The sequence below is a fragment of the Apium graveolens genome, chromosome 3 (genome assembly GCF_009905375.1).
Source record: "Apium graveolens cultivar Ventura chromosome 3, ASM990537v1, whole genome shotgun sequence".
Lineage (NCBI taxonomy): Eukaryota > Viridiplantae > Streptophyta > Magnoliopsida > Apiales > Apiaceae > Apium > Apium graveolens.
The window spans coordinates 182,620,171-182,629,495 of record NC_133649.1 but is presented as its reverse complement, the minus strand read 5'-3'; positions in this window follow the sequence as shown (position 1 = coordinate 182,629,495).

Sequence of the window (9,325 nt, the reverse complement as noted above, 5' to 3'; positions counted from 1 at the left end):
ATTCTTCTACAAAGATCCCAAAATTCAATTTGTTGATGAAGAATTGGCCAAGAGACTATTCCTTAAGGATAATCCAAGAGTTGATTTAGAGGAATTAAGAGAAGACGAAGCTAAATTTGCTGCTGAGAAGAGCAAACCCAAGTCAAAAGTTTCTGATGCTAAAAAGCCACCAAGTCCAAAAGAAAAGGGGATTGTGATAAGAGAAAGATCTACCACAGAGATTCCTAGATCAAGGACTAGATCTCAAACTACTGCTGATCTCAAAGATAAGGGAAAAGGAAAAGTCGGGGAGACGGTCAAGAAACAGAAGATGAAGATTCCTAAAATTCTGATGGATCCTGTGTGTAAGATGGTTCAAGTCTTTGATGATGCTACTGCTGAAGCTGAAACAGTTGAAACTCTAAAGAGAAAGAGGATGACAGAAGAATCTAAGACAACCTCTGACATAGCTCAAGTTGTTCAGAGTGAAGAAGTTCAGAATTTAATAAATCCTGAAGATATTTCAGAACAGCAAGCTACAAATAAAACTGCAAATCCTGACCAATTCATCAAGACATCAACCTCTGACACTGCTCAAGTTTACATTGACAGCTTAACATTAGAAGACAAGAAGAAGCTGCTACGGAACAAGTCTATTACAGTTCAGTCTAAGATAAATCAGATGTTGAATTAACTTGCAATATTTGGGATAAAAGCCAAGCAAGCTAGAGACACTTCTGGATTAGGTTCTGACAGAGAGAAATTCCAGACTGGGATAGAAGTTGATATTAGAGATCCATTAACATTGACTGACAAGCCATATGAAGAGATCACATAGAAGCACCTTGACAAAGTGCTTTCTGCTCAAGTAGTGATGGATACTCATGATGATTATGAAGAAAAAGAGAAATTGATCTTATTTCTGATTGATGGAAGAACTTATAGATTATCTGACTCTGATGTGCTGAAGAAATCTGTCAAAGAGCTTCAATATATTCATTATCTACTGGAGGTAAATTCTGATGTTACCAAGAAATGGTCAGAATGTATTCTTAAGATAATAAGAGATTTACTCAGAATTTCTGGTGCAAGAATGATAAAGTATACTCTAATGATAACTGAGAATAATGGAAGAGAAGTTCATATGAGGAAGAATTCTGCTAAGGTAGAAGTAATTCTGAAAGGAAGATGCTTATGCTATAATAAAGATTCTACACATCCAAGGGTAATCAGACTGGGAGATGGACTTGAAAGAAATCCAATTTCTGCACTTAGAGCTGCCATATATCAGATTGGTGATACTGAAGATGAAGAACTGCAGCAAGTCAAAGCTCAGTTACTTGAAGTTAAAAGAAATGCAGAGACCAAGCTGGTATCAGACTTTATAAGGAATCATTATGGATTCAGGCTGATTCAATGAATTTGGTAAAAGATGCATGGACTGTAAGTTGTATTTAGTTGTACATATAAACTCTCATTGCATTTGTACTTAAATATTTTTGACATCATCAAATCTATAAACTTGTATATTTTTATAATTTATAAGTTGGGGGAGATTGTTAGATATATTTGTGATGTCATGTCTAATCTGATTTGTTTAGTTTCATAACTTACTATCAGAACTTAACTGGAAATCAGAACTTACTGAAGACAGGAAGTTATCAGAACTTAAGCCATCAGGACTTACATCAGAACTTAAGTGCGGATACACTTCAGGGATGAAAAGCGGCTGATTTACAGGAGAGGATCTGGATTAAACAAAAGAAGATATGTTTGGAGAGTTGTACAGCTAAAGGACTACAGTAGATAATCTCTGATTGATGTATTTTAGGAAACAGAACATATCATATCAATTAGGAGATATCTTGTAACTGTGTAGTATATAAACACATATTAGGGTTTACACTATACGTGTTATCATTCACGAGAATATTATTCATTATAACCCTAGCAGCTCTTAGTGATATCATACATCACTGAGAGAGTAGATTAAACCTACTGTAACAGAGTTTGATATATTGAATAAACTTGTTTTCTGTTACATACTTGTGTTTATAATCGAATTGATTGTATACACTATATTCAACCCCCTTCTATAGTATCATTAAGGCCTAACAAATAGTTCTAAATCCTAATTTCTTTTACAAACGAGTCGACTTTCGATATTTATTTATTAATAGACTTAATTAATTAGGAATATGATTTAAATAAATTCTAAAAATTAGAAAACGAGTCAGATATTATACAATAGTGTGAATAACGACTCAATTTCAATTCTAAAAACATTTTAATGACCTAAGTGACTATTTGACTTATGTGCTATGTGATTTATATGGTTAATTAAGTCTTAAATGTAGTTTGATTATTATACAAGTTAATTATTATCGTACGGGTAGATGATTAGGGTTGCATGGATTCAGATTGATGTACAATTAAAGTACAAGTCAATTAAATTAGTATCTTTCCTTTATAGATATGACTCAAGCAAGGCAGTACAAGCCGGAATTAGATAACAGTAGTAGATTGGAAATAAAACACATATCATGCAAGTTTTCTCCCATATTCTAAATTCAGAATAGTGAACTACTATGCTTATTCCTATATTTGGTACAAGCTCTTGATATACTGAACATATAATCTTCATTCAAGTTCATTACAATTTAATTATTGTTCTTTTGATAATTCCTTTATAATAGTTCTGATTATCCTGGAATATTCGAATACCTCTATTTATATTCCAATAGATTACACACTATTTATAACTAGATACAAATCTTGATGTTGGGATAATATCAAAGCATATTGATTGTTCTGGATGCTTATCTTATGAACCGGATGGTTACGAATAGGGCCAGGGATGGACTGGACCCTTTGTTATGAGTCTAGAATGGGTCTGGGTACCCGATATGATGATGAGTCTATACAGATGGGTATAGATCCGCATACTATCCTGACTGATCAGTAGGTTATAGTGCATATGTTGAATCTTATGGCTAGTCTAGTTTATTGTTGATTGCCGGTAGCGACCTTCTTTACTCATTACAGAAATAGCAGATGCCTATGGAATCTGATTATTAGCTAATGAATACAATACAGAGGGGGGCTAATGTGTTTTGGATATTTTAAAGCTTTTTAAATGTTTATTACTTGGTGAACAAAGCAGATTAGAAATGCAGTAATATTATGTTAACTGAAATTAAAACAGTGCACACAATATTTCAAAACTCACTTAATTTTGTATTAAAATCAAGCTGGTGTTTTGCTACAAATCATGGGTTCTTTGTAAGTAAAGTACTCAGCTTCTTCCTTGAGAGAGTTACAAGAAAACTAGATCTGTTTGATACAATTTAAAAGTAGAGAACCAGTATTTACTTTATAGATTAGTAAACATAGGTTTACATAGCATGCAATAAGATGTACTAAATCATATCTTAAGTTATCTCTAAAGCTTTCCATTTCTGGTTTAGTGTATCTTTGCAAATCCTGTGAATATGTGACTTTTCTTTGGCAGTTAATCTTGGCCTTTGATCTTGTACTCTTCAAACTGCTTTTGTAGACTTTTCAATCTAAGTGATTAGATCATTTGTTGATTGATAATCTTGAATATTGAACTTGTCTGCATTCTGTACTTAAGCTTTATATTGATATCTCCAGTTTGATATATAGAGAACTAACATCTTGATAAGTATAATGGCTTATCGAGATCTCCGAGTTCTCTATAATTGTCTTTGACTTATCGAGGTCTCTAAGTTCTATATAAGTGAACTTGGCTTGTTGAGGTCTCCAAATTATTGCTTGTGGAAATGACTTGTCGATATCTCTGAGATCTCTATAAGCATATTGACTTATCAATATCTCTGAGATCTCTAATGATAAAATTGACTTGTCGATATCTCCAATCTTCATATCTTCATTTTGACTTGTCGATATATCTGAGTTCTCTAATGCAGAAATGACTTGTTGATATCTCAGAGATCACTATATACATTTTGACTTGTAGATATCTCTGAGATCTGTAATGATAATTTGACTTGTCGATATCTCCAATCTTCATGTATTTATTTGGCTTGTCGATATCTCTGAGACTTCTCTATAAGCTGTTTTGGACTTCTCGATAAGTCATTCTGGAGTTCTCGAATGACTTCTCTATATGACTTGATCTGTGACTTGTAGATATCTTAACTTAGAATATTTTTCCTAAAATATATTTATTCAACTCCAAGCTTCTTCACAGTTTCTCTGAGGCATGATCTTCTTTCAGAGTTTATTCTTAGGCTTGAGACTGTTTATAGAAAAAATACTCCAGTCTAATCTTTGACATTTTTACAGACTCAAGTAATACAATACAAAATGTAAATATAGATTATCATACAACTAATTCTTAGGGATGTCATTTTGACTTAGTCTTGTTATAGTACAGGCATGTCTTGCATAATAATCTCCCCCAATTTGTGAGAAGATTGCTTATCACAAATTTATGTCTGATAACAAGACTAATCCCAAGTTATAATGAACAATAGAACATTACATAAAAATTGAAAGAAGTACAACTTTTTTACATAAAGTGATTACATGAGTTTAATAAGTACATTCATCACACAAATTTCTCATATCATGTTTCTTGTCTAATGAGGTCTTTTAATTCTACAAGTACTTGCAAATCATCTATGATTTGAGTTCCTCTTAGAGCTTCCACAAGCTTAAGCCACTCATCTAATGAATAATTATTCAAGTAACCAATTCTGATTCTTGAGAAACTGTTAACTTTAATGTTCAAAAAATGTCCATCCTTGGAAATTCTGCTCATCCCCTTTTCCTTGAGTTCTTCAAATTTGTGCTCAAATATTTCTATCTCTATGAAATATTTCATTTCCCTCTCCTCTCTTTCAGCCTTTTTTTCTCTTATTTCTTCCCTTACTGTCAACCATACAACCAATACATACCTCCATGCCATTGTATAAGTATCCTTATCCTTCAGTAAGCTTAATACCCTCTTAATCTCTGTGGTTGAAAATATATCCATTAAATTCCTGCCAAGTAAAGTGTAGGATCCATCTTGATAATAAATTTTTACTTCCCTCAATGATACAACCCAAAATTTGACCATTTTTTCAGCTAATTATTGAAAGTAGTCATCATCTGTGATGCACCAGTATAAAGGTAGAAAATCATTTTGATTAAAGCAGTTCCAGTTGGCCCTCTCAGTAACTTGCAATTTCTTTGGCTTTCTTCCAACATATTTTTAATGAATTTTAATTGGTGGCTTGAAGGAAGATAGGTTGGAGATTTTCTTTAGAGAGGTTCGGTTGGAAGTAATTGGTATTTTCAATATGGTGTTTGCAGTGTGTTTGTAGAAAAACTTAGGCTTAAAGGTTAGAGGTGGTAAAGTGTTTGAGTTTGTTGGCTTGGGGGTATGAGTTTGTTTGATTTGGATTTGTATGGCATTTTTCTTTGGTTATGAACCATCCTCCTTCTTCTTCCTTCTTCTCTCATCACCTCTTTTCTTATCATCTCCCTTCTTCTCATCTTGCTTCTTTTCTTTGTTGCTAGTTGCTCTGAAGGATTGACTTGGACTTGAGCCAGAAGGTTTTTAATCATCTTTCTTCTGCTCATCATCATCCAAGTCATCCTTATTGAATTGTGTTTTGGGCAACTTGGCTTCAGGATCTCTCAAGTATCTCCCCAAAATCCTTATCATCTCTATATCTTCATCAGTCTTGTTCTTCTTGGTCTTCAATCCAGTTTCCAAAGTCATTATAAGCTTTTTGTGTGCCATGACATAGTGTCTGGGAACAAGAAAGTTCTTGAGTTCCTTGGTGTTTGGACAGATGTAAGTCACTCCTTTGTTTAGATAGAGATATGCTTCTAGAAAAGCAACTTCTTGAGCTTTTTGTAATTCCTTAAGCAAGAGAGTGTCTTCACTGGTTACTCTGTTAACTTTTTAATGAAAATATCCAGTTCAGATTCCCTTCTTGATGTAAGAAAATTAAGGGACACCCGCATGCATCTGTCTAGACCTGAGTCATTGATGTTTATCATAACTCTCTTTTCCTGAAAATTACCCTTGGTTACCAAAATCACCCTTATGAAGTTTATGGTCTTGTTCAAAGCCCTCTTGTTGATGATGAAGTTGTTGTTGAGAGAAGCCCTGAGAGCCTTTACCAAATCTTCAAATTCCTTGCTCAGGCTAGGTCCCTCAGCTGCTTTGATAAGCCTCTCCATACCAACATCAACTTTTTGAGATTTGCCTTTATTAGAAGCTTGAACAGATGTAGATGTTTGGGATGATCTTAGTAGCCTAGTCTCAATCTCCCCCTTAGGCTCATTAGCAGGAAGGATAAAAGGTGTAGGGATTTTAGGCCTCACAACTTCTGGAATTGCCGACAGTGGAATGTTGAGTGCACCCATGATGGCTCCCAAAGACACAGAATTTTGCATTTGTAGATGCTTTTTGGAGTCCACCAAGGTTTGAATATCAGCCTGTTGAATTTGAACCATGGTTGTGAGTTGTGATACTTGAGTTGTGAGTGACTCATTTGTTGTCTTTAAGGTAGAGACTTTAGTTTGAAGAGCCTGGATTTGCAAGTTGATTGAGGTAGATATGGGTTGTTGAGAGCCTGAAGATGTTGAAGTACCAAATGTGGCTTGCACAGCTTCTTTATTCCATCCATAAAAGAGAAGATGGCTCATATCTGCTTTGATGAAGTTGATTCAGCTTGAGTCTTGTGTCATTAGAATTTGTAATGTGCTGTTGAACCACCTCATGCAAAGCCACAAAAGATTGCCTTAGATTTTTGACATTTACATCCACTATAGTTAGATCAAATCTTGCCATCTGTTCTGCAAATATTTTGAATTTTTATTTGATCTCAACTATGATGGGATAATTTCATCCATCTTCTCCCTTACCATCTTCCTGATTTTGTCTTGATGACCAGTCAAAGTCACTTGTAGTGCTTTACCAAAGAGGTGAAAAGCCTTGATTTGAGTCTTGTAAACTTTATTAACTGCATCATAGACTTCCTGTGGAGTGAGGATCTTGGAATTACTCCCAAAAATTGTGACATATTCCTCTCTGAACCTTTCCAAGACCTCATCCATCTCCAATTTGAAGTCCTTAGACATCCAAGCATCCATATTGCCATCATGCTCAGCTTCACTCACTATCTTCTGCTTTTGCTTTTCAACATCTTCATTATAAGTGACAGAATTGTCTGATAGTCTTGATTTGTCATGTCTGTGGTGAGCATATATTGTGTGATGTTTGCAAGACCTGAGAGTTGATCAACTAAAAGGTCATCCACAGTGTTTGGTTGGGATTGAGCATTTTGTAACCATTGTTGGATTGCGTAAGAGGATTGTTGTGTAGGGCTGGATGTTGAAGGAATATTTGTAGGTTGTGAAGTGGAGGATAGATCTTCAATAGAACCACTTGTGACAGCTGTCATAGTTTGACTCAAAGATTGAACTGTGGTTATGATAGTTTATTGTTCTCCACTTGTGGTGGGAACCTCCATTTGAATTGGAGGGAGTTAACTAGGTTACTGTCATGTACTCTAGTATCAAACCCTTGTGTTTCTTTCAGAACACTGTCACTTGAATGTGATGTACTTACCTCCCCCATAGCAGGATCATTGGCAATTAAACTCCTAGCTTCAATTGTGAGTGCAATCTCATCTAGGTTTTTGATGGGAGTTGTTCCTGCAAGAGGAACCTCCAATTAAATTGGAGAGGATATAGATAGCTCCCCATCAGGAGTACTACCCCCAAACCTTTTAACCTTTGAAGGTTGATTTGTACATGAAGGTGCATTTGTAACTACCACAGGGTCTTTAGTGAAAACTGATGAAACCCCTGTGTTTTTGTTGGTGTCATCAAGGTCTACCCCATCATGTAGCCTCTCACCAACTAAATTTGGTTCCTGGATGGTGAGCACAGTTTCTTGAACCATGTCACTTGATGTTGGAAACTCTTCAGAATCAGATTCAAGAGTTTGATTAAATGAAGAAGACAGTTGAGAAATTAGATGTTGAATCTCAGAATTGAGTGTCGGCAGCTTCCCTTGAGTATATGAGAGAGCTTCAAAAGATGTGCTTTCTTTGTGTGTGTCATCCTTATTTCTTCTTTCATACACTTGAATTTGTTCAAGTGTTTGTGCAGACTCTTTATAAGGTGCATTTGGGTGGATGCTTTGTTCAATAGAGACACACTGTTGAGAGGATGTCTCTATAGTCTATTTAAGTCCATGTTTTACAATTGCATCCAGTTGGGAGGGTGTAGAGGTGGCTTGAGTGGTCAACTCAGTTTGTTTTGCCTTCTTTGTTTTCTTGACCAAGGGTGTCTTGTTTTGTTTGGTCCTTACCACTCTCATTTATTATTGCTAAAGGTGCCTGTTTTCTATTTTTTTACTCAATTCACCCTTTTGAGAGGATGAAGTGGTTGGTTTCCTAGCTTCTAGTGGTACATAAAGAAGTGTTTCAGCTTGGGAAGGCCCATGTTGGTTGTCCTGTGCTTGTACTTCTACAAGGACAAGAACCATTGTTGTACTAGGTTCAACATTAGATCTCATGTCAGGAATAGAGTAAGAGTAAGTCCTGAATCTCTCCATCATAAATGGGGTGATTTTAAGGCTTACATGTACCTTATTTTTAGTAAAAAGTGAACCAAATAAAACTTTGGACACTTGCTTATAATTGCCTATTTTAGTATTATCTATACCATTAAGCATATGAATGTCATGCACTTTATGATTTAAAGCGGACATTATAAATCTAGGAAAGAAAATTTCCTTACCTCTTGTAGCTAGGGGCATTGTGAGCCTGGTGCTAAGTTCTTCCAGGATTAATAGACCAACGTTCAAGTGCTTGTTGTGAGCTATGGAGGACACCAGCTTCTAGACCACTCTTGATATGTTGTCATATCCTGTCTTTCTGTAAGTAAAAGCCCTTATGATAAAATCAAACAAGAAAGACCATTCCCTTCTTAGGTACTTCTTGTTCAGGCTAGCCAGGTTGATTTTTTCACTATAGCTGATGAAGTCCATGAACTCAGCTAGCTCATCCTCTGTTGGAACCTCCATTATATTTTTAGTTGGAATGCTCGAAGCTTGATTTATATCTTGCTCATTAAACTCCGCTTGTTGGCCTCCTATAGAGCAGTTCACCATAATAGATACAGAGTTGTCATGCACAACTGTCCTCACTACTACTGTTGTCCAGAATTCATGCAGAACATCCAAGTAAAGGATTGGATTGGCAGTTAGAGCTCCTGCAAGATAAGACTCAAACAAAAATTTAACAAACCCCTTGAAACTGTCAGAGGCTTGATTAACATATGTAAACGTGAG